The sequence below is a fragment of the Pogona vitticeps genome, chromosome 6, assembly GCF_051106095.1.
Source record: "Pogona vitticeps strain Pit_001003342236 chromosome 6, PviZW2.1, whole genome shotgun sequence".
NCBI lineage: Eukaryota > Metazoa > Chordata > Lepidosauria > Squamata > Agamidae > Pogona > Pogona vitticeps.
Window position 1 is genome coordinate 89,905,675 of NC_135788.1, and position 22,520 is coordinate 89,928,194.

Genomic DNA, 22,520 nt, shown 5'->3' on the forward strand with positions numbered 1-22,520 from the left:
CCAATATTTGTTTTAAAATCTTGAATGAACAAGAGTTCTTCCTCTTTCAAGGTAATCTGCTCCACTGTCAGGCAGCTTTTACTGTCAGGAACTTCTTCCTAGGATTTAGACAGAATCTCATCTCTTTTGATCCGAATTCAGTGGTTTGAGTCTTACTCTCCTCTACTGCAGAAAATAAGTTTGCTCCATCTTCAGTATGACAGCCCTTTAGATACTTCAAACACCTATCACAGCACTTTGCAATAATCTCTTCTCAAGGCTAATATGCACAATTCCCTCATAATCTAACCTAGGTTTCCCTACCACTTTGGTCACTCTTTTCAGGACACTTTCCAGCTTTTGATATCAGTCTTAAAAATGTGATGCCCACAAGTGGACACACTATTCCAGGTAAGATCTGACCAAAAAAGAACAGACCGGTACCATTGCCTCCCTTAATATGAACACTACATGTCTTCTGATGCAGCCTAAAACTGCATTAGCTTTTCTGCCAGTACAGTAGACTGTTGACTCATGGTGTTAAAATATTTCTCATACTGTTTAACTAAAATCTACCCTCCTGAAATTTAAGCTCTACCCTTGCTTTTTAGGTTGCTATGGAAGAAACCTTTGCTCTGCCCATAAAAATCTTCAGAGAAGCACTCAACTTTTATTCCCTTACTTTCCACCAATTAGTTTAAGAAAAGGCCTGGGTTCCACCATGATAGAAACAAGAAGCATTCCCCCCACCAAGAAAGACACTGCTAATTATTTACTATTTTTGCTATGTGTAGCGGTCATTTAAAAAAGCAGTACTACAGTATGAATAAGCAGAAACAAAAAACAATAATTCTATTAGATAATTTAAAATTGTGATAATGCTGTTCAATATAGATTCTAATGCTATAGTAACATAAAACACAAAATACAGTAATTGTAGTACTATTGAGAATAAATCGTATTGTTGTGGCTAAAACACAAAAAAATCCAAGATTTCATGTCACAGGAACTGTGTGTTCCTCTTAGTTTGGAACTTCTGCATCCCACTGGTGGTACATTTACCACTGGTTGTGATCCACTGCACAATTAGGTGATCTTTCCTTGTTCACTCACTCCTACTATATTACACTCAGTAAAGTCCCGAGGAAAACACACACACACACACCACTTCCTCTCCTGTTGTCCATACTGGGAAGGCTTTGATAAAGAGGAACACTGTGGTTGCTCAGTCTCATGAACCTGTGCCTTCCCATGACAGAAATCAACAACTGTGGTATGTACTGAGAAAAAGACTCCATCAAAGCTTTAGTTTCTGTTCACAATGGAGAGGATGGAGTTAAAGAAGAGCCCTTTGTTCTTATCTCAGTTGGGGAGAAAGTAACCAAATATTCCAGATAGCAAGGAAGGTCACTGCAACAAGGAGCTGTGCTGGAGGTGACATGGAAAGCCCCCAGGGGCAGTAACAAGTTCTGGACCACCAGTTGTTTATCCCTTCTGCAAAATATGAATGAAAAGCTCTTAACACATTTAATAAAGAGGAAAATATATTTCTCTCCATAATTGTTACAACAAGCCAAACAGTACAGTGGGGTCTTGACTTGAGAACTTAATCTGTATTGGAAGGCGGTTCTCAAGTCAAAAAGTCTGTAAGTCAAGTCTCCATTGACCTACAGTGCATTGAATCCCATAACAGGCCGTTTTTGTTCCATTTTGGTTTTTTTCTGGTCTGTAAGTCAAATCTCAGTCTGCAAGTCAAACCTAAATTTTGCGGCCAGAGAAGTCTGTAACTCAAAAAGTCTGTAAGTCAAGCCGTCTGTAAGTCAAGGGTCCACTGTACAAGGCCCTTCTGAAAGGGATAAATAACATTGCTATAAGTCACGATTTGTACTTGCTATTACATCTACATCACAGGTCCCCATCCTCCAGGCCACAGACTGGTACGGCCAAGGAATGGGCCGCCAGGACAGATGAGTGGTGAGCAGGAGGTGAGCAGCAAGTGAAGCTCCGCCTCCTATCAGCATTAGGTGCTAAAGCTGCAGCTTATCGGATAGGAGGCGGAGCTTCTCTCCCCTCTCCCCTCCTGCTGCTGCTAGACCAGCTGTGACTGTGGCATTAGAATCTAATAGGAGTCTGTGCTCCTATTAGGTTCTAAGCCGCTGCTGATCTAACAGGAGGTGGAGCTTCAATTGCAGCTCACCTCCTGCTCTTGCTTGCCATTTCCTTTATGAGCTCGATTCAAAGCTATCCTCCAACAACCTACTGCATAACAAATAGTGCCCCCCCCCCCGGTCCTTGGGAGAATGGCCTTCAACTAAACCAGTCCCTGGTGCCAAAACAGTTGGGGACCACTGATCTACATGATACCCAGTGTGGACAGAGTGATGGACTTGGACACAAAAGACTTGAATTTGATTCCTCACTCAGCCATGGAAGCTCAATGAGGGTGTGGAACTGGTAAAACCACTTATATATACCACCTATCTTGAAAGTCCTATTAGAATCGCTACAAGTCCATTACAATTTGATGGTATATAAATACAGTTACATCTACAATATTGTTTTTTGTCTACGGGTTTTGTCACCGACAAGGAAGAAAACAAAATGGCAGTAATTTGCCAACCAATACACACATTTTAAAATTTATTTTTAAACATGTGAATTCTACCAGATAAAATCAAACAGATTTTCAATGCAGCTAGAATGGCAAAGGAAGGAAAGGAACTGTGGAACTCTGATAAGGAACAAACTACCTCTGTTATTCCAGTCTGCGTTAATTTCAGTACTCTGAGTGAGCACACTGGACTACAAATCCTCTCATCATCATCTCTAGATGGCACATGACTGGGGACAGGGAATATTCTCTACACCTTAAAAAGAAGTCCAGACTCCAAAGAAGCTACAGCTCTTTTAATGGGAAAAATTACAAACAGTGCTGTTCCGAAAACAATAGGTTCAACTGGCAAACTTAACCAGACTAATAAATGACATGCCTTTAAAAAAAACCATATACCAACTTCCTCTTCTAACAAGATGAGAAATGAAGAAGCATGCTGTTAGGCCCTTTCTGAAAAATATACAGACCAGACCACCAAAACAGCTGAAAAGGTTTTGCCCAGGTTTTCCCCCTCATTGTTCTACCACCATCACCTACATTTGTCAACTTAAGCCTTTTTAACTCTTATTAAATAATGAGTTTCAAAACCTTACATCTAAGACAATGTCAAGCTGCTAACAAATTCAAATGGGAATCTGCTGAAGCAAAAATGAGTGTTCTAGCCATTTTTTATAATTACATCAAGCTATTAGGTGAATCAGATCTCATGTTACGCACTTGGTAAAGCAAGCTCTACCCATAAATGTCATCGTAATACAAACCTACACATCTGCTCAGAAACCAGTCTCATCAAGTTCAATGGGATTTCCTTCTAGACAAACTACAGGACGGCAATCTTAGTCACTCTTCTTACACTAGTGCCAAGACACAATTTTAGTAAATATATTTCTCCTAGGAGCCAGACCCACCATTCACAAACTGCCTGCGAAATACACATTGACTAGAACTTGATGTGCAATTCAAACCCACGTATGTTTATTAAGAAATCAGTCATACTGATAAATGTCACTTTCTAGTACTGTGGGATTACAGCCTTGCTATCTAATTTGTTAGTTTTTCCAAACTAAGGATTTCTTTAAAAATAGCCTATGCTTTTCCTTAAACATACTTACAGGAAGATGTATCAGTAAACTACAAGGACTGGCTATGGATTCTGGAATGTCAAGGTGGGTGTCATAAAAATAAAGTACTCTCTCCCACTTTCACAACACAACTTAACTTCAACAGAGAGATTTTACCCAACTCTTATTTTTAGAATTATGTATCAGACACCGAGTAAGCATCACATGACATGACGCAACGCAAGAGGAAAAGGCCCAAACAATCTACTCACACAAATTTTCTTGCCAATTGTTATCAAATGACAGCAAATAAAAATATGTAGCACTGAATTAACTAATTTTTCAAACAAAAAACATACCTAAACATATTAAAGTACATATTCCACTCTGCAAAAAAGGTAACTTTTTTAAAAGGATCTATTTCCTTTTAAACTGACCAAGCAGTACAACAAACATGCCTACAACCAGCCAAGAGGAAGACTACAAAATTCCCTTTAGTAACAGTTTAAAAAGAGAAACTTGAAATGAAATCAAGTTGTTTACCATTTATGCTTTAGGAAAAAAACATTCCCGCCAATTCTAAATCACTGATAACAGAGGACAGACAGAAGACATTAAAACGGCTTACTGAGACAAATCCATGTTAGTGAGACAGCTACTGTAAAGATCAAACAAAACAGGGGTGAGGGGTGGGTGGAAAATAGGTTCCAATGCACAAAGGGTTCACAAATAAACAACGAAGTACATTGGTCAGCGAGATGGTGACAGAAACCAGGTTTCTTAACGTAACTAACATACTACTCTGTGTGATCCAACTCTACACCCCAATCCACTAACTTGAGGCCCTATTATTAAAAAAGGGAAATCCCACATGCCATAAAGATTATGCAAAACAAGCATTATGCAATATGTGTTCTTTTTCCTCAATGCCTTATTGAAGAGTTTGTTTAGGTGAACTATTCCAACTCCCTGCCCCTCCCCCATTATGATTTTAGACCTAGATGTAGAGAAACACACCACACACACACACACACACAGAGTGACCCAATTTGTCTGAAAAATAGAAAGGAGAGGATGTAATTTTTGTTGTTGTTGACTGTAGTAACCACGATATTCACACACCACCAGCAGCAAATACAATGTGAACCAAAAAAAAAAGGATGACTGCCAAACGGACACGTGATGGCCAGGTCTCCAACACAGACGCACATGCACATACACACTCAGGGAAAGTGTTCGAGAATGGAAATTGGGAATGGGTTCGGATTCTATGATGGAACTTCAAGGCGCGCCGGCGTTGGAATGCTAGGGCGAAGTGGTAAACTGGAAAGGCGTGCATGTTTTATGAATAGGATGGGGGGAAGGGAGACGTACTAACACAAAGAAGAAGATAGTCCTCTTGTAAAGCCGCCTGTGCTCTCAGTGAGAGGGAAGCCTTCAATTTAAAGTGGCGCCACCAGAAACCAGCTTCTTCTCTTCTTTTCCCTCCTCCTGAGCTTGCAATGGAGCCGCAATACTTCGCCTAAACGCGCACACGCACATCAAAAACACCAGGCTCAAAGCGTCAGGATCGGTGGGGGTGTTTTTTTTTTAAGCCAGTTTTTTAAAAAAAAAAAAATTAAGGGGGGAGACGGAACTGTTTTTTATACGTCGAACACGCCGCTTCGAACGTGCGAAATTAGTTACACGACTGTAAAGCGAGCACCGCGGGAGTGGTCGCGTCTGTTCCCCAGCGTTAAACAAAGTCGACCCACTCCCCCCCTCTGCCTCCCCCCTCACAGGAGACCGGCTCGAGAACACTCGCTCCCCCCCCCCGCACTTCCCCTCCTCCCCCATCCCACACTTAACTGTGATCGATTCTAAGGGCTGAAAGCTCTTTTGCAACCTGGTAAAGCAGGATTACTCCAATTGCATGGCTTCTTAAACCGCGCGGGGGGGGGACGACGACGACGACGACTGCATTTTGGCTGTAGGACACTGCAAACACCGCGGACAGTTGCAATCGCATTAACACGCAACAACAACGAAAAAAGTATCGCGGGGGGGGGCCTTAATAATATTCATCATGGACGATTGAGAACCTAGCCGTGCCTGGCACTGAGAGCGGGAGAAAAAGAAACCGGACAGGGAAGTTTTTTTAAAAAGAAGCTGTACATTATTATTACTGAATTATGCTTCTTTAAAGGAAACACGATCCCTCCAAAATTAAATGCTTGGCATAGCTTCAGTCCAGAAATTAAAAGACAACGGGGGAGGAAATCCAGGGCAAGGGTGGGGGGGTGAGAGGGAGAGAGAGAGGGGTCAAAGAAGTTGTTTTCTGCTCGCCGAGGGCTTCTACGGGGGTGCGACCAGCCAGCCATGCTAACAAAGGCAAGGCAAGAAGGGCCGAGCAAGGGCAACGGGGAAAGCCAGGCTAAGCCAGCGAGAGCGCAGGGCAGGCACAGAAGCAAAAAAGCAAGCAGGCGGCGGCGGCGGCGGCACCTACCACGTGATGGAGCCGAGAGCAGAGTCCGGGCGGATCCGGCCCGGTGGAAAAAATTTTTTTAAAAAATTGAAAAATGTTAAAAGGGCGCAGTTTGCAAACAAGGCGAAAGAAAGCCACCCACAAGCCGAATCCTCTTCCTCGGCCGCTTCTGCCGCTGCTAGTCCTCCTTTCCCGCCGGAGTCGTCCTTCTCTCGCCGCGGCTCAGCTTTTCTTTCTTTCTTTCTTTCTTTCTCGCTCCCCCTTTTTCCCCCCCTTCCTTCCAGCCCCGGCTCCCCTTTCCCTGCCCGCCTGCTCCCTGCTCTTCTGCAGGCGAGGCGGGCGGGCGGGCAGGAAAAGGGCTAAGGAAGGAAGGGATTTGGGGAGGGGGGGGAAGAAAACGGTTGCCTTCTCTTTTTTGCAACCACCCCCACACACCACACACCCTGGAAAGGGGGGGGGGAGAAGAAGAAGAAGAAGAGGCGGCGGCGGCGGCGGAAAAAATAAAAAGGCTGCTGCTTCTGCCTTTCTCCCCCCAGCGGCGGCGGCGGCGGTGGCGGCTGTTGCGGTGCCTCCTCCTCCTTCTCCTCCTCCTCCTCCTACTGCAAAGGAGGGTCTCTCTTCTCGCTCTTCTTCAAAGTGGGACACACTGTGCAACAACCTCTGCGGCGTTTTCTTTCCTTCCCTCCCCCTCCGCCGCCGCCGCCGCCGCCACCGTCTCGGTGTGGCCCCCCTTCGGCTTTCGTGCCCCCCCCTACCCTCCACCCGGGTAGGACCGGGGCAGCGAAGCAGCCGCCGCAGCAACAACCAGGCGCGGAGGTGGCGCTGCTGCTGTTTTTCTGCTGCTAAATTCTGTTCGGGGGAAAAATGGCGGCCGAGCTCCTTCTCTGCCCTCCTCTCTCCTCCCTCCCTCCCTCCCTCTCCCTCCCTCTCTCCCTCTCCCTCCCTCTCTCTCTCTCTCTCTCCTCCCTCCCTTCTCCTCCTCCTCCTCCCTTTAATCGGAGAATGCACCGGCCAGGCAAAGCAAGGCAAGGCAAAAGGGGGAAGGGAAGGGAAAGCAAAAAAAGGGGGGAGAGAAGAATATTTAAAAAAAATAGATGAGAGAAAGAGGGAAAGGGAGGCGGTAGCGCCACCGACGGCTTCCCGAGCGCACTGCGGGCAAAGCTTACACATAATGCAGCCTAAAACACGCACGCATACACACACACACGCACACACACGTCTCAGCGCGCAAGCAAGCTAGCAGAAAAAAACGAAGAGCAAGTTTAAAAGGCGCCTGCACTCGAGCAGACGACGAGATGAATGGACGGAAGGCTTAAAAGAGGGCGAGGCGCGATTATCAACGGAGACTGGCTAGGCAACTGTATGTACTCGGAATAAATTGCAGAATGCAGAATTAAAACAGACAATATGGGAATGTCCAACCGGTTGCCTGGCAAGACTGGAAACCGTGAAGGTCAAAATTAAGTTTAAACTACTTATGTGAACTCTCATGTTAATTCCTGCCCCACCGACATCTCCGTGGGGCGGGGGTAACGAACGGGACACACTTTAAAACTTAGGGTAGGAGCCAGAGTTAGGCCTACTTGAAGTAGACCTATTAAAATCACAGTTAAGTCTAAATCCAATTGTTAGTCCCAACTAGAGTACACCTAACCAAATAAATGGGACGTATGCAACGAGTTACCAACGTAGCACTGGTTCCTTGGGTTTGCTTTAGTTGGGACTAACTTTTAAACCTTTATTTGGAACTACAGTATATGATGAATCTATATGCTGATTTGCAAAATTAGTAAAATTCATAAATTGGGGGGAGGGCGGAGAACTGAGACACAGATAGCTGTTTTTCTCTTGAAATAAGTTAAAGAAAATAGTCCATATAGCTGCACAAACAGATGAATTAACTTTATTCTGTTAAAGGGTTAAATTAGGATATGTTGGCATATACTGAAAAAGACAATCTGGATTTGCTTACTTCGCTTGACATTAAGCGCTAAATGATGGCTTGGAGGTCATCATAAAAAAGGCAATCACAGAAGCAGCAGAAGGCCTCCTAGACATGTTATCCTATCAGAACCCTGATGAATAAATGCATATGTTCATGCTGCTGTAATGTGTCAGCTATCAGGCCCCCCCACAAGACTTTTATTTACCTAGGATAGGATAAAACTTGTTACGGTCAAAGACCAGCCACAAATAAAACATCAAAATATATAAATATACAGAGGTATACAAGAATACTGGGATCAATTGCAAATACAGGTTCTGAGGTGAACAACAACAGCATCAAAACATCTCCACTAAAGCAATTCCAGAATTTCTAGCAAACCATGCTCTAACTACAGAGGCTATTTACCTAGTCCAGCAGATGCACCTGCTACATTTCTTGAATTCTGACAATTTACAATAAATGCATCTCAGCTGTACCTTTCCATGAATTTAGACCAAATATATAAAATCTCTTTTGAGTTTCTATATACATCAAAAACCAGCTTCATATACCAGACAAACATTCAAAACTACCTCACCGAGAAAGGATCTAATCCCAAGCCCCCCAGATCATGCCTAAGAATCCATGTGCTCAAACCACCTTAGCTTCCCACAAGAGCGAAAATATGCAAAATTTGCCCCCCTGCAAGTTACCTACTATCTGAACCTGTGCCATGTTCCCTTCAAAAACATCTACTGCATATGGCTGAGCAAACATGGAATTACATCATGTAAATTTAGAAATGAATGGCTACGGGAAAGCTGCTCACTAAAAACTTTGCAAGTTTACTCAGAGACCGTAATCAATTCAAGTGTTACAATATTGTTACATCACCAAATGACCGAATGCTGAGAACAAGAAAATACTCAAGACTACTGGTACCTGTTTCGTACAACACCTTGGCAATTTTTCTAAATATGCTGTTTTTTTTTGTTTGTGTGTGTGTGTGTGTGTGTGTGTACGTGTACACACATACACACATACACACATACAGAGAGAGAGAGAGAAAGGGAAAGGGGTAGCTCATTTTTAATAGCATATAGTCATCAGAATCCTAATGTAGATTTACATGCAGCGTAAATTGTGACAGTGAATTGCTTACTAACAAGTTGCTGCTTACATTCTTAGTCATGCCCCAAGCCATGCAACTGACAAGTGATTAGAAATACAAGTAGCAACTCATTAATTAACAGCAATTCACTGCCAATTTACATCATTAAACCTATGATGACATAAACTACAAGTGTAGTGTTGTGGATAAAATGTTGTACTAGAACTGAGGAACCCTGGGTTCAAATCCCCACTGGGCCATGGAAAAACATTGGGGGGGGGGGTGGCTAGTAAAACAACTGCTTAAATATTTCACATACCTTGGAAACAGTACTATGTTTGCCTTAAGTCAGAATCAACTTGACAACACGGACATTTTAATAGGATTCTGGCTAGTATAGTAATAAATGAATGCTATAATAGCAGAGGTAGGCTCAGTAAAATAGTAATCTCAGATGACAGTGCACAGCGGTAAGCAAATACCTTGCTCCCTATTGAAGCCTCAGGAAGGCTATGCTGCTCTGGAGAGTTGGCACTACAGTGGTACCTCGACTTACGAACACCCCTACCTACGAACATTTCAACTTACAAACAGCTCAGCTCGCAAAATTTTGCATCGACTTGCAAACGGAGCTTCCACTTACAAACACAAAAAGGCAGGGGGAAAGGGTGGAAAATTTGTTGTTGGCGAAGAGGCTGCTTCTTTGTAGCTCTTTTGCCCCAACGGTTAGGGAAAGGGATGCGGTGGGGGCTTGAGCCTCCTGGGTGATCTGGCAGGGGCAGTGGGCGGCGAGGGTGACCAAGAGCCGGGAGGCTTGAACCTCCTGGATGCTCTGGCGGCGGAGGCGGCAGCCCAGCGCCTGGAGGCTTCAGCTGGCCGAGTTTCTTCTGCTGTTTGCCTCCTGGCTCGCCTCCTGCTTGCTCCTTGCCGCCCTCTGCCACTTGAATTTCCTGCCATCGGCCCACGGAGGGTGGCGCAGAGCAAGTGGAAGGCGAGCTGGGAGGCGAACAGCCGCGCCAGACTCAAGCCTCCCTCCGCCGGCGGTCACAGCAGCAGTGGAAGCCTGGGAGGCTGAGGAGGCTTCAGACAGGTAAGGTGCTGCTTTTTCCTTTTTAAAAAAACTGTTCTGGGTGGGTTTTAGATGGGGGGTTATGTTTCTGTGCTGTGTTGTTTTGTTATTGGATATTTTTTTCAGTCCCACCGTGGGACTTGCTCTTTTTTTTTTTTTAATGCTGGAACGGATTGATCCTGTTCCCATGCATTCCTATGGGAAATGGTGCTTCAACTTACGAACATTTCGACTTACAAACACCATTCCAATATGGATTAATTTTGTAAGTTGAGGTACCACTGTATGAGCATCTCTCTTGAGCCACCTTTTTCTATAAATCCAGATCAACTGCACCCTCCCTTGACTACAGACATAGAAAGGAGGAGGAGGAGGAAGAAGACAACAGGGATAGAACCTGTCAGCAGCAGCAGCACCCCTTCCCAGTCCCAGAGAGAGGAGGAGGAGGCAACCACCTGACCACGGTTGCCACTGATTCCATTCCAGTTGCTTTCCCCCATTTCCTCTCCTGGTGTCCCTTGTTACCTCTTGCGAGAGTGGAAAATCTGCACCACTCTGTGCAGCATGGCATGATTACTGCTCGGAGAGGAAGAGGGTGGTTTACTCCCTCTGTATGCGGGGGGGGGGGCAAAAACAAAGTGCTCCTATGCAAGGGAGTGGCCCTTTGCTTTCCACCCACCTCTTCAGTGAGAGAACTCACAATGACCTGTATAATATTAAGTACTAGACTTACTGTTATAAATATTCAGAGATGATCACAAAAACTTACTTAAATGCAGACAAATAAGAATTTGTTTGATCAGGAATGCAGACTAAGCCTGCATTTTCTCTCCCCTGTTTTTCTCCATTATTCTCCCTTCACAACCTAATAACCCAAATCTCCGTAACTTATGACCCAATTGTTCACTGGATATTCACTGGAGAAAAAATCTGTGTGTTGATTTTAAATTGTATTTTCAGTTCGTTTGTAGGTTTCACTGTCCCACCAGGCATCATCTTTGTATCTGCCAGGCACCGTCCTACATATTTCATGCATCTCAGAACCTGGAACTTAAGAAAGTACCTTCCCACGGACAATGTATACGTTGCAATGTGTATATGTACACAGTACAATGTGTAAATGGCAGAAGCCACCACTTTGCTAGCACAGAAACCACTGGCGCTCACGTCTTTCCCACTCCAGTATTAAAAGAAGCTCCACGTAATATTGGAGAGGTCTTTACTGTAACTCCTCCCCATTTCCAATTTGTCTCGGCTTCTAATCTTGGGCACTGCATAAGCAAAAGCCACAACATTAATGCTTCCAATGTCAACTAGGGATCCCAGTGTTGTCAGATTGATGGATACCTGAAACACATTGTAAAGACTTCCACACCACTGAGGTTACATCCAAAGGCGCCCTGATCAAATCAAGATTTCCTATAACACAACTCAGGTATTTCATCACTACACTTTAGAACCTGCTGAGTCATGCCTGGGGGCATTTAGGGAATCCTTACTTCTCTTGTTACCCTAGTACTCTTGAGGGTCATTAGATAAACTGAATTAGATGAGTATCTAATTCACCTAATTTGTGCTTTCCCTATGCTCCCAGACAGAACACACCTTCAGAGCAGATTGGCTAAGAAAATCACAGCAGTCAGGAGGGATGAGATCAAATAGGTCAGAACATATCCATTTGCATCAACCAAAAAGTTAATTAAATAAATAATATAGAACTAAGCAACTTAATATATCAGTCAATAAACCTAACATAGAACAATTAGGGAGAAAAATCTTGGTTTTAATGTCTAATGCTTGACCTAGTATTAAAATAGAAAGGTCTGCTCTTTCATACCATAGTGTTATTAGAGCTCTTTATTAGTGCTACAAAACTGAACATGGGGAGGAGATATGAAGATGCATGTTCCAGCCCATCTCTGACTTCCCTATATTGTCTGCAGAAAATCTGAAGAGAGACTGAACACAGTTATGTTCAGACCTCACTCAGCATATAGAGGTCAGGAATAGAGGATGTCCTCTGGTTGCTTCCACGCGATTAATTCTATAATGGAGGCATACAGACTGAAAGGTAGCAGAGAGGTAGCTTGGATGAGGAATCACAGGTCTTTTTGTTTTGTTTTATTTTGGTTTTGGTTTTTGGCCCTCTGGCAGAAAGTGCACTGTGGGGGCATAACTCTAAACAGATCATTAACACAATACTTAGTTGTATATTGAGAAGAACTTACTGATCTAATATCATAACTTGCCTATATTATAAAAACAAGAGTCAACTCATACTTGCTGTTTAATTTTTGTATGGTCCCTGGTTATGTAAATTATTATGGCACATCTTTGCTATTTTTAAGTATTACTCCATTTCCACCTCAGTATTTTTTTTACTGTATTCTTTCATAATACACAAAACTGGAGGGAAAACAGGATTAAGTATAAATTAGTTCTGCAAAGACTTGCTAAAAAGATAGCTATGAATGCTTGAAAAGATACAAAAAGAGCCAATGGTGGTCATTTTTTTCCTGCACCAAAAGATTTACATGCGCATTCCTCAGCTTTAAAGAATCCTTGCTTGTATGAGTTTAAGTACAGCCAATAATAGAGGCCCTTGCTTTGAACATGGAATGTATAATAGCAACAGCAGCAGCATAAATATGTGCTGCTTAATACTGCAGATTATACAGCTCTGGGCAGCCACAAGGCGGCACAGCTGCCTCTTCCATGCATCTCATCCCTTTCTGTAATATGCAGGTACTAGCAAGCCAAATGAGCAGCAAATAAGACAGGGAGAGAAAACAATGCAGCTGCTGCAAGGACTGCTGGGAAAGGTAGTTGACTGTTTAGACCATGTGATTGCAAAAAGGAATCAGCCAGTTTTTGTAGGCTCTGTCGCCATCACCCGGGCAAAAAGTCACAGATGCTTATACACATGCACAGCAGGGAGCTCCTAAAATGTCGTCTGGCTTAAATTTAAAGAACCATCTAAGCATCCGCCATGATTGCAGTTGTGTTTTCAGTACACCTGTGGTCTGGAAACATTCCAAGCATTGAAAGACTTGCATTATACAGGGAGGAAAGCAGATGTCCACTCCAAAAATAATTTTATTTTCCTTTCTCACAAACAAACAAAAGTAACCCTTCTAAAAATGATATTAAATGAAGAAATCCACATGAAATCAAGATAGAGGAAAACTTCAACAATCATAAATCAAAATGGAGACTGCATCCAAGAAATCTTAGTCTAAGCTTAGAAGGCTAAGACTTGGAAAGGCAACTATGAAGGAAATAAAATAGATCCTTAAGTGTAAGGGTTTGATTTAATATGAAATATAATTGTTTTTCAGCACTGTCATTTATTGTATTTTTAATGGTCTTAATGTTTGTTTTTGAAAGATCTTGTGTCACCTTGGGTCTTTTTAGTGGAAGAAATACGGGGTATAAAGCAATTAATGAATTAAGGATGTGTTGTTGGAGCCCAAGGCTAAGATCATTCACACAATTTTATTCCCAATTATTAAGTATGAATGTGAAATCTGGACAATGAAGAAGGTTGAAAAATAATAATAGAGTAATTCAAAATCTGCTGTTGCAAGATAGCTTTACAGATACCATGGACTGCAAGAAAGACAAGATCCAAGACCCAGTCAAGCTTGAATTCTCAATAGAAGCTAAAATGACTAAACTGAGGCTAACACACTGTGAACATACCAAGAAAAGACAGGAATATATGGGCAAGAAAATAATGCTAGGAAAAGCCAAAGAAAAGACAGTAGCAAAAGAGGAAGATCTAACATGACAAGAATTGACTCAATAAGGAAATGTCAATATTTAGTTTGCAGGATCTGAACACAGATGCTAATGATAGAACTATTTAGAGCTTAAACGACCATGGTGTCCTTCTGGAGAGGCTGGCTGGTTTGGGAGTATGGGGCACTGTTTTACAGTGGTTCCATTCCTTCCTGGCTGACCGTGTCCAGAGGGAGGTGCTGGGGGACAGTTGCTCTGCCCCATGGCATTTATGTCATGGGGTTCCTCAGGGCTCAGTACTGTCCCCCATGTTGTTTAACATCTACATGAAACCGCTGGGAGAGGTCATCAGGAGGTTTGGGCTGAGGAGTCAGCAATATGCTGACGATACTCAGCTCTACCTCTCGTTTTCCACCAATCCAGGTGAGGCAGTTTCTGTGCTGAACTCATGTCTGGACCTGATAATGGAGTGGGTGAGGGTTAATAAATTGAAACTCAATTCAGACAAGACAGAAGTGCTGGTGGTGGGTGCTTTGGTGGTGGGTGCTTTGCCGGACAGGTTGGAGGGCCATTTCCCTGCTCTGAATGGGGTTACACTGCCCCTAAGGGACAGGATCCGCAGCCTGGGGGTGCTCCTGGACCCCAGTCTAACTCTGGAAGCCCAGGTGGACTCGGTGGCCAGGGGTGCCTTCCTTCAGCTGCGGAAATTGTACCAGCTACAGCCCTACCTGGATGAGTGGAGTCTCATGACAGTTACACACTCACTGGTAACATCTCGTATAGATTATTGCAATGCGCTCTACGTGGGGTCTGGCGACTGCAACTGGTCCAGAATCGAGCTGCGTGGCTGGTGACTGGTGGGGCTGCTAGAGAACACATCAAGCCGATTCTGTTTAAGTTACATTGGTTACCAGTTGCTGCCCGGCCCCAATTCAAAGTGCTTGTTTTGACATATAAAGCCCTGGATACCTGAAGGACCGCCTCCTTCCATATAAGCCTACCTGGCAGTTAAAGATCTAGCCAGGGGGCCCTTTTGAAAGAGCCATCACTCAAGGAGGTAAGAGGGATGGCTTGTAGACAAAGGGCCTTTTTGGCAGCTGCCCCCAGACTATGGAATGCCCTTTCGACTGAAATTTGGCTGGCGCCGACATTGATGACATTTCGGCGTCAGGTCAAAACCTCCCTGTTCCAGAAGGCTTTTAAGTGAAATAACATCAACTGTGGGTCCTGATGGCAATTTTAATTGTATTTTAATCATTTTATCTTTTATTGTATTTTAGATAAAAGGTAAAGGTTCCCCTTGACAATTTTTGTCCAGTCGTGTTCAACTCTAGGGGGCGGTGCTCATTCCCGTTTCCAAGCCATAGAGCCAGCATTTTGTCCGAAGACAATCTCCCGTGGTTACATGGCCAGTGCCGACTTAGACACGGAATGCTGTTACCTTCCCACCGAGGTGGTCCTTATTTATCTACTTACATTTGCATGCTTTCGAACCGCTAGATTGGCGGCACCTGGGACAAGTGACAGGCGCTCACTCCGTCACATGGATTTGAACTTACGACTGCTTGGTCTTCTGACCCTGCAGCACAGGCTTCTGCGGTTTAGCCCACAGCGCCACCACGTCCCTTCCATTTTAGTTGAATTTTAATTGTTGTAAGCCGCCCAGAGACCTTTGGGTAGAGTGCGTGGCAAATAACTAACTAACTAACTAACTAACTAACTAACTAACTAACTAACTAACTAACTAACTAACTAACTAAATAAATAAATAAATAAATAAATAAATAAATAAATAAATAATTTAGGGTTGCCATTAATCATAAACAACCTGTGAGCACAGAACAATTAATAAACATGTCTTTAACATTCGTAGAACATGCAAGGTGTTTCAGAAATTCACTTTATCTTCCTCTAAGAACTAAATACTGTACTTTATGTCATATTCTGAAGAATTTAATGTTGTAGTTGTCCTTCTGGTGCACAGGTTCTAAGTTTGTAAGGAAGGCTCCTGTATAGGTAAGGTAAGAACATAATTTTTAAAAGTACAACTCTTGTATTTCCTGATCCTCAGTGAATTCCAATATTCGTCCAATGGGAGGAATTTCAGTTACCCCAGTGGGGCTAATAGTTGATTTTCCAGAGTATGTGATTTCTGCTTTCTTGCCCCGCCCCGGGAATAAAATAAAATAGAAAATATTGGTATCAGTACAGTACATTATACTAGCTAGAACAAGATTACCATAATGGCGAAAATAAATACAGTGGTGCCTCGCTTAACGAGCGCACCGTACAACGACAAAATCGCATAGCGATCCCTTTTTTGGGATCGCTAATGTGATCGCTCAACGACTTTTAGATAGGGCGAAACTCGCTTTGCGAAGATCGGTAAGCGTTTCGCTTACCGATCTTTGCAAAACGAAGCCCCGACGACCAGCTGTTCGGTGGCCAAAATGGCCACCGGAAGCCCCGAAATGGCCCAAAATGGCCGCCGGAAGCCCCGAAATGGCCCAAAATGGCCGCGCACAGTGTTTTCGCACCCTCGTTAAGCGAGGGGAGGGCGCGAAAATGGCTGCCGGCCATCCCGGAACATCGCTGAACGGTGAGTAAAGGAGCCAATTGGAACGCATTAAACACTGTTTAATGTGTTCCAATGGCTTTTCCTGCCCCGTTCAGCGATGTTTCGCTATAGCGAAGGTTAATCCGGAACGGATTAACCTCGCTATGCGAGGCACCACTGTACTATTTTATTCTGGTTATTTCCTTTGTATTCTGTGTTTCTTCTTCGACTCAACTGATTTGTTGGGATAATTTATTTTTTATCCCAGTCACTTTTTGCAAACGGCACATATGTATATAGCTAATGACTGAAAGTCAGAAACATAGTTTAAGTTTTTCTGAGTCACCTTGGATCCCCTATGGGGAGAAAGGGAGCATATAAATAATATAATAAAATAATAATAAAATAAATGTTAGCAATAAAGAACAAACATACCACTTAGAAGTTTGGTTAAGACCAGCCAGGAGGCAACTGCATTATGAATAAAAAGGGGTTGTTATATCTTATTTTTCAATCCCCCTGTACGCAACTAAACATTAGGGGTTGTCAATACTTGCCTTCATAGATCAACTTATAGGAATTCATATATGTTTAGCCCATTTAACATGACTGATTGCAGTACAACACCCCAGACAGATATGGATCAATATACACATATAGTATATATGGGAAATCTTTCATAGAAAAATATAACATCGGAAATTGACAACATATTCACTTCCCCTGCTCAGCAGAGAGCAGAGGAAGTAAAAAAAAATGTTGATTGTATGTAGACTATTGCTGATGTGCTGCATCAATTATAACAAAAATAGAAAATATTTTCATTGCCTTCTCTTACAAGGCTGGTCAAGAAACTGCCTGCAGCTCAGGCTACCACAATAACCACTTTAACCCCCACAATGCACTGGTGTCACTCCAGCAAATCCAAGCAGTTTGCCACTGGCAGATTTATCATATTGCTCCAGAAAGAATAATGGTTAAAAAAAACCCTGTAAACACAACCATAATTTCATTCCTCTCACTAGAACACTAGATACTTCTTACATCCATAACAGCACACACTCACTTTTCTACCACTCCATTCAGTTCTACTGTATCAAACAGGTCTGAACAACTTGCTTTGGCATATATGCCTTATAATGCTAAGTACACTCATTTTGCAATTTGAAATTAATTCCAAGTATTCTCAACCTTTTATTGTAGCAAAACAAATAAACAGGTCACCACTCAAGAAAGAAGGCAGAATTATATATTAGAAGTTGTGGCATAAAATCCAACATGATCTTCTTCAAGAGTCTTGCTTCCAAATGATTTGGCAATAACTTAGCCAAGTGCATTTATATGACCATATCGTACTGCACATTCATCTAAGAAGCAACATTACTTTGCCTCTTCTAATGGTTTATTAGATCAGAAATGTTAAGTTCAGGAGGTAATTGGTTTAGAGTGCAAGCCCCATTCCAGGCAGAAAGAGATGCCAGCTGACGTCAGGGCTGGTCCAAAACTTATTTTGCTATCTGAGGCCAAGCAGCAAAGTTCAGGTGTCCAGTACCAAAGACCAGCCAAGTTACTGAGCATCTGAGGCAACAAATCTCATAAGCAACTCTTCCCTTTTCTGCAATAAACAACAACCAGAATAAATAAATTTTTTATGATACCAGAAAATGTTCTTAAAGCATATGTTCTCCACATGCAGTGAATGCAGATGAACCTTGCTCATCTCTTTCACCATGCAAAAGAAACAGTCTGACATGGGGGAGGCTGATTCATCCATGCAGGCTCTCCATGTGAACAGGAACCTCAATTTTTCATGTTCTGGCTTACATGGAAAGTCTATACAGTCAATGCAGCCTCCCTTCTCCAAATTGCTGCCTTCATATGTTGAAAGGGACAACAGAAGGGAACAGAGCTAACACATTCTGTTCATGACATGTAGATAAAATATGCTTTAAGAACATTTACAGAGGACTAAAATCTGCCCCCCAAGATAGCAACCTCTCTCTGCATAATAACTCAAGCAAAGAATGCCCTCTGTATAATCAAAATGTTATAGATAAGTATTGCCTTCATCATTGAAAACAAATTCCAAACATCTACCTTATTCTGGCAACTGCACTGATTAATTTACTTGTTTATGGAACAAAGTCAAATCCATTTGAATTTATTTCACTTCCCTACTTTTAATGTTTTAGTTTTTACACTCAAGCATATCTACCATTTTCACTCTACTAGTTTTAGTTTCTTGCACTAACATAATGTTGCAGTTCTTGTCTTATACAACAAATGAATATTTTACAGGATTTGCAGTGTTATATTTCTTTAATTTGTAAAACAATTTTCAGCTATGTCAGATTCATTAAAAAACCAACTTCCTCAACACATAAAACAATTAGATATAACATTGTATTATCAGATGCAAGAAAAACCTTTTTGCGAGCATAAAGTTATGCAGCAAATTCTGAAGAACCTAACATGTGTCTTAAGCTTGGAATGCAGAAAATCAGTTTTATACCATGCACAGTTCACATATCATGTCTGGAAGTCCACACTTTTAAAAAAGTGCATCTTTAAAATATGAGTCTCCAGATTTAATACACAGTTCACAAAAATGTATAACTCATGAATACAAGGGTTGGGCAATCTGTGAAGAAGCACTTAGGGATGGACCAAAAAAAATTGTAAGATCAGGGTGGGCAACTTGTGGTCCTCTTGATGTTGTTAGACTGCAGTCTCCATCAGCCCTAGCCAATACAGCCAACAGTGTGGGATCATGGGAACTGCAGTCCAGTGACACTGATGTGTATGTATATGTACAAGTTTTTTTACCTCTGCATTGAAAGCTACTAGGTTGCATGTCAGCATGTACTGTATACAACCAAACATAAGCATTTACCTTGTAGTAGTATAGTGTGGAAGTCTCCATGGCGTTGAGAATAATTCAGAAGCAGATTAGAAGTCTTCAAAGCACGGAGCTTCTGTTCTTGCCAAATGAGCAGCTCTGCAGGTATCTCCAAATATGAGAAGAAAAATCCCACCACTGCAACAGAAGAAATTAGTGGAAATAAAATGAATGTAAAAAGTACACAAGGCAACACTGAGAGTCTACCGGTTGGGGTGGAGGCAAAATTGGTGAATATGAACAGGAATGGACTGGAATTTTGAAAAATTGCTTTCTTGATCTTCAGTTCCCAGAATCCCACAGTTAGTGTGAATGGGGATTCTGGGAGTTGTAAACGAAGTACAGTAATGGACACATACACCATGAAGTTATGAAGTCCCCATAGAACATTTTCCTCCAGCTCTGCAAATAACAGTTCAAATGATAATTGTCCCTTTTTTTCACTTGCCTGCTATCCAGTCAGCAAAGGTCTTGTGCTGCTCAACTATCTGTTCACCTGATGTTAGAACCTGACTCTCAACACGATTCCCCCCCCCCAAAAGTCCTTCCAAGAACCAATGCACTCTTAGACTGCTGCATGTACCATTTCCCCCATCTTCCTTCTGCAACAACTCCCTCTATGCAGGAAGGCACAATGCAAGTCCAGCTTGTCCTTCGTCTACAATTCATGGACCAATGCATATTCACTTATGAATGGGAACCTGAGTACCTGATCTCATACATGCTCAGTTTGGTTTGGGATGTTGGCAGGGAGAATTAGCTTTTGAAAAACATTGACTTCATTTCTGAATACACATAGTTGTCATTAATAATGAGAAAAAGCCAACAATGCAGTGGCATTATGCCAGAAAACCACAGGACCAGCATGCATCCATACTACTGCATTCTCACACCTAATGTGTCTAGTTTATTTGTTTGGAAATCCTTAGAGAGCAAGACACTGTGGTTACATATGCACTATCCATTGCTGGGCACAATCCCAGAGCAACAGAATTCTGCATAGCATGTACATCAGATTCTTTATATATATCTTCTTTTTTTCACAAATAGGCTGTACTGGCTCCAAAGGAAAAGGGCTTTCTTAAGACACTGCATAAATTGAGCAGATCTTGGAATACGATCTTTGAAACTAACATGCTTTTCTAATTGTCGTCAACTTCAGCATTTAATTAAATTTTAATGTTAGTAGCTAAAATCTTTTAGGCCACTGAATTATTACTTATGCTGTTTAAAGAAACCATAGGTAGTCTGTATACCAGAGTTCTTGTACCATGTAAAAATAAGCCAGTCTGCACACCTAAATTCCTGCTTGATACAAAATCTTCCAGAGCTATCATTCAGAGCTGTCATTGCAAAATCATCCAAAACTTTAAATAGCTCTTCATTTCCTATCTTCAATCAATTATCAGAGAAAAAAGCAGAAGAAACTTGTGCTTCTCAATTGTGATAAAAGATAAGTAAACCATGGGTATTCTTGGGTTAGTTAAAAGTAAAATGTAAAGTCAGTTCCTCTCATTTTAACTCTCCCAATGAATTAATATTATGGTTGAAATCGTGTTGTGGAACTTCACGTGCACAAGAATGATGATGCAATCATTAGCAGCAAATCGTCACTGCTTAAAAGCAATTTCAGGGTACATGAAACTTGTACACAATGCAGTTAAATCACATGCATCCCAAAATTGCAGAAGGAAGATTTCAATCAGTAGCAATTTGTCACTGTTGATGACATCATTGTCATTACAAACACAAAGCTGTGTGGGAGAATTTCAGTCACTGTGTTATTTCCAAGCGCTGAATTCAAGATACTGTATTTCACAACTACTGCTTAACAATACAGCCTAGCACACAATTGCCATCCTAGCCCAGTGAAATCTACATAATGTTACTCCTGTTTTTAGCTTTAACAAAATTAATATATGCATCCATACTACTACATTCTCACACCTAATGTGTCTAGTTTATATGCTTGGAAATCCTTAGAGAGCAAGACACTGCAGGTACATATGCACTAATTTGTGCAATTAACCAAATGCAGTTTTAACAGCCAATTAAATGCTTTCTCAATTATTACGGCTTACAAGAAAAAGCTAAGAATTTTTAAGGAATTACCCAACTGTACAGACTCAACAACCTCTTAGCAAACTGACAACTAATGATGGCTCTTCTTTCCAAAATGCATATAAACACAGCACACAGTCTGATATTTGGAGTGAAAACACCTGTCCTTTTCTTTAACCAATAAAAATCAGGCAAAAAAGTGCAATACTGTTTAGCTAAAATCAAAATCAGTGTCATGTCAAACAGAAGCTGCTACAGCTCCTATGAGTCTTGAAAATTGATAAAGGGCTTTGTATGTGGGCATATTTTAGAACATTTTTCCAGATACCCAAATAAATTCAGAAACTTATATTCCACATACCTGAATTTAATTTAAATAAAAGTGAATGGAAAGATGGAACTCATTGCCTCTTCACAATCTCTTCAACTTAATTTTACAACTTGAAACGTGTCTGAGAATGTTATTCTTTTATGCTTTTCTGATTTTTTATATGCATTTATGTATGTTATATACCAGATACTATATTTTAAGAGTGGTTTAATTTCTGTTTGTGCATACAGCCTGATTGGCTATGAAACAATAAAGTATTTGTAATTTGAAAAAAAGTTAATATGAAAAGTAACCTGTCCTAACAAGGACAGTACTCTTGTTTTGAAAATCCTACATTTAAAAAGAATGTCATTTTTACTCAGCCTGTGCAATGTTAAAATATTGCTAAGAGCAAACCATTCCTTGCCTGAACTGACAGAAGATAACATATATGTATATGCCTTGTATTTCCAAAGTTTTTTTATAACTACGTATGCTTTTATCCTCTCATGAGGAGAAAAGGGAAACTTACAGTAACCAAAATTAATTCACACTACCAGCTCTCCACAGTGCTCATGCTAGCAAAGTCACATATGCTTGTGCGGTGAGTGACAAGCTGTATCAAAAGACATGTGCCTAGTTTATATGTCTTAGGTATAACAAAGCTTTGAGAAACCAGTGGAAAGTTTGTCTGAGATATAGAAATTATACCTCAATCTCTCAGTAC

At 41.7% G+C, this 22,520-nt stretch overlaps 1 protein-coding gene across 7 annotated transcripts in view; it reads right to left on the minus strand.

The window, feature by feature from the left end:
- Window positions 1-22,520, minus strand: part of KANSL1 (KAT8 regulatory NSL complex subunit 1) — a 185,067-nt gene that overhangs the window by 160,184 nt on the left and 2,363 nt on the right. For 4 of the 7 annotated variants that reach the window (XM_020799272.3, XM_020799271.3, XM_020799270.3 and 1 more), the window contains exon 1: window positions 6,140-6,276. The gene's annotated coding sequence lies outside the window, so the exon portion shown is untranslated. Of the gene's footprint in view, window positions 1-6,139; window positions 6,401-19,416; window positions 19,561-22,520 lie in introns of those variants that run through there. The other 3 variants (XM_078377828.1, XM_073004192.2, XM_020799268.3) reach the window with 2 other exon arrangements.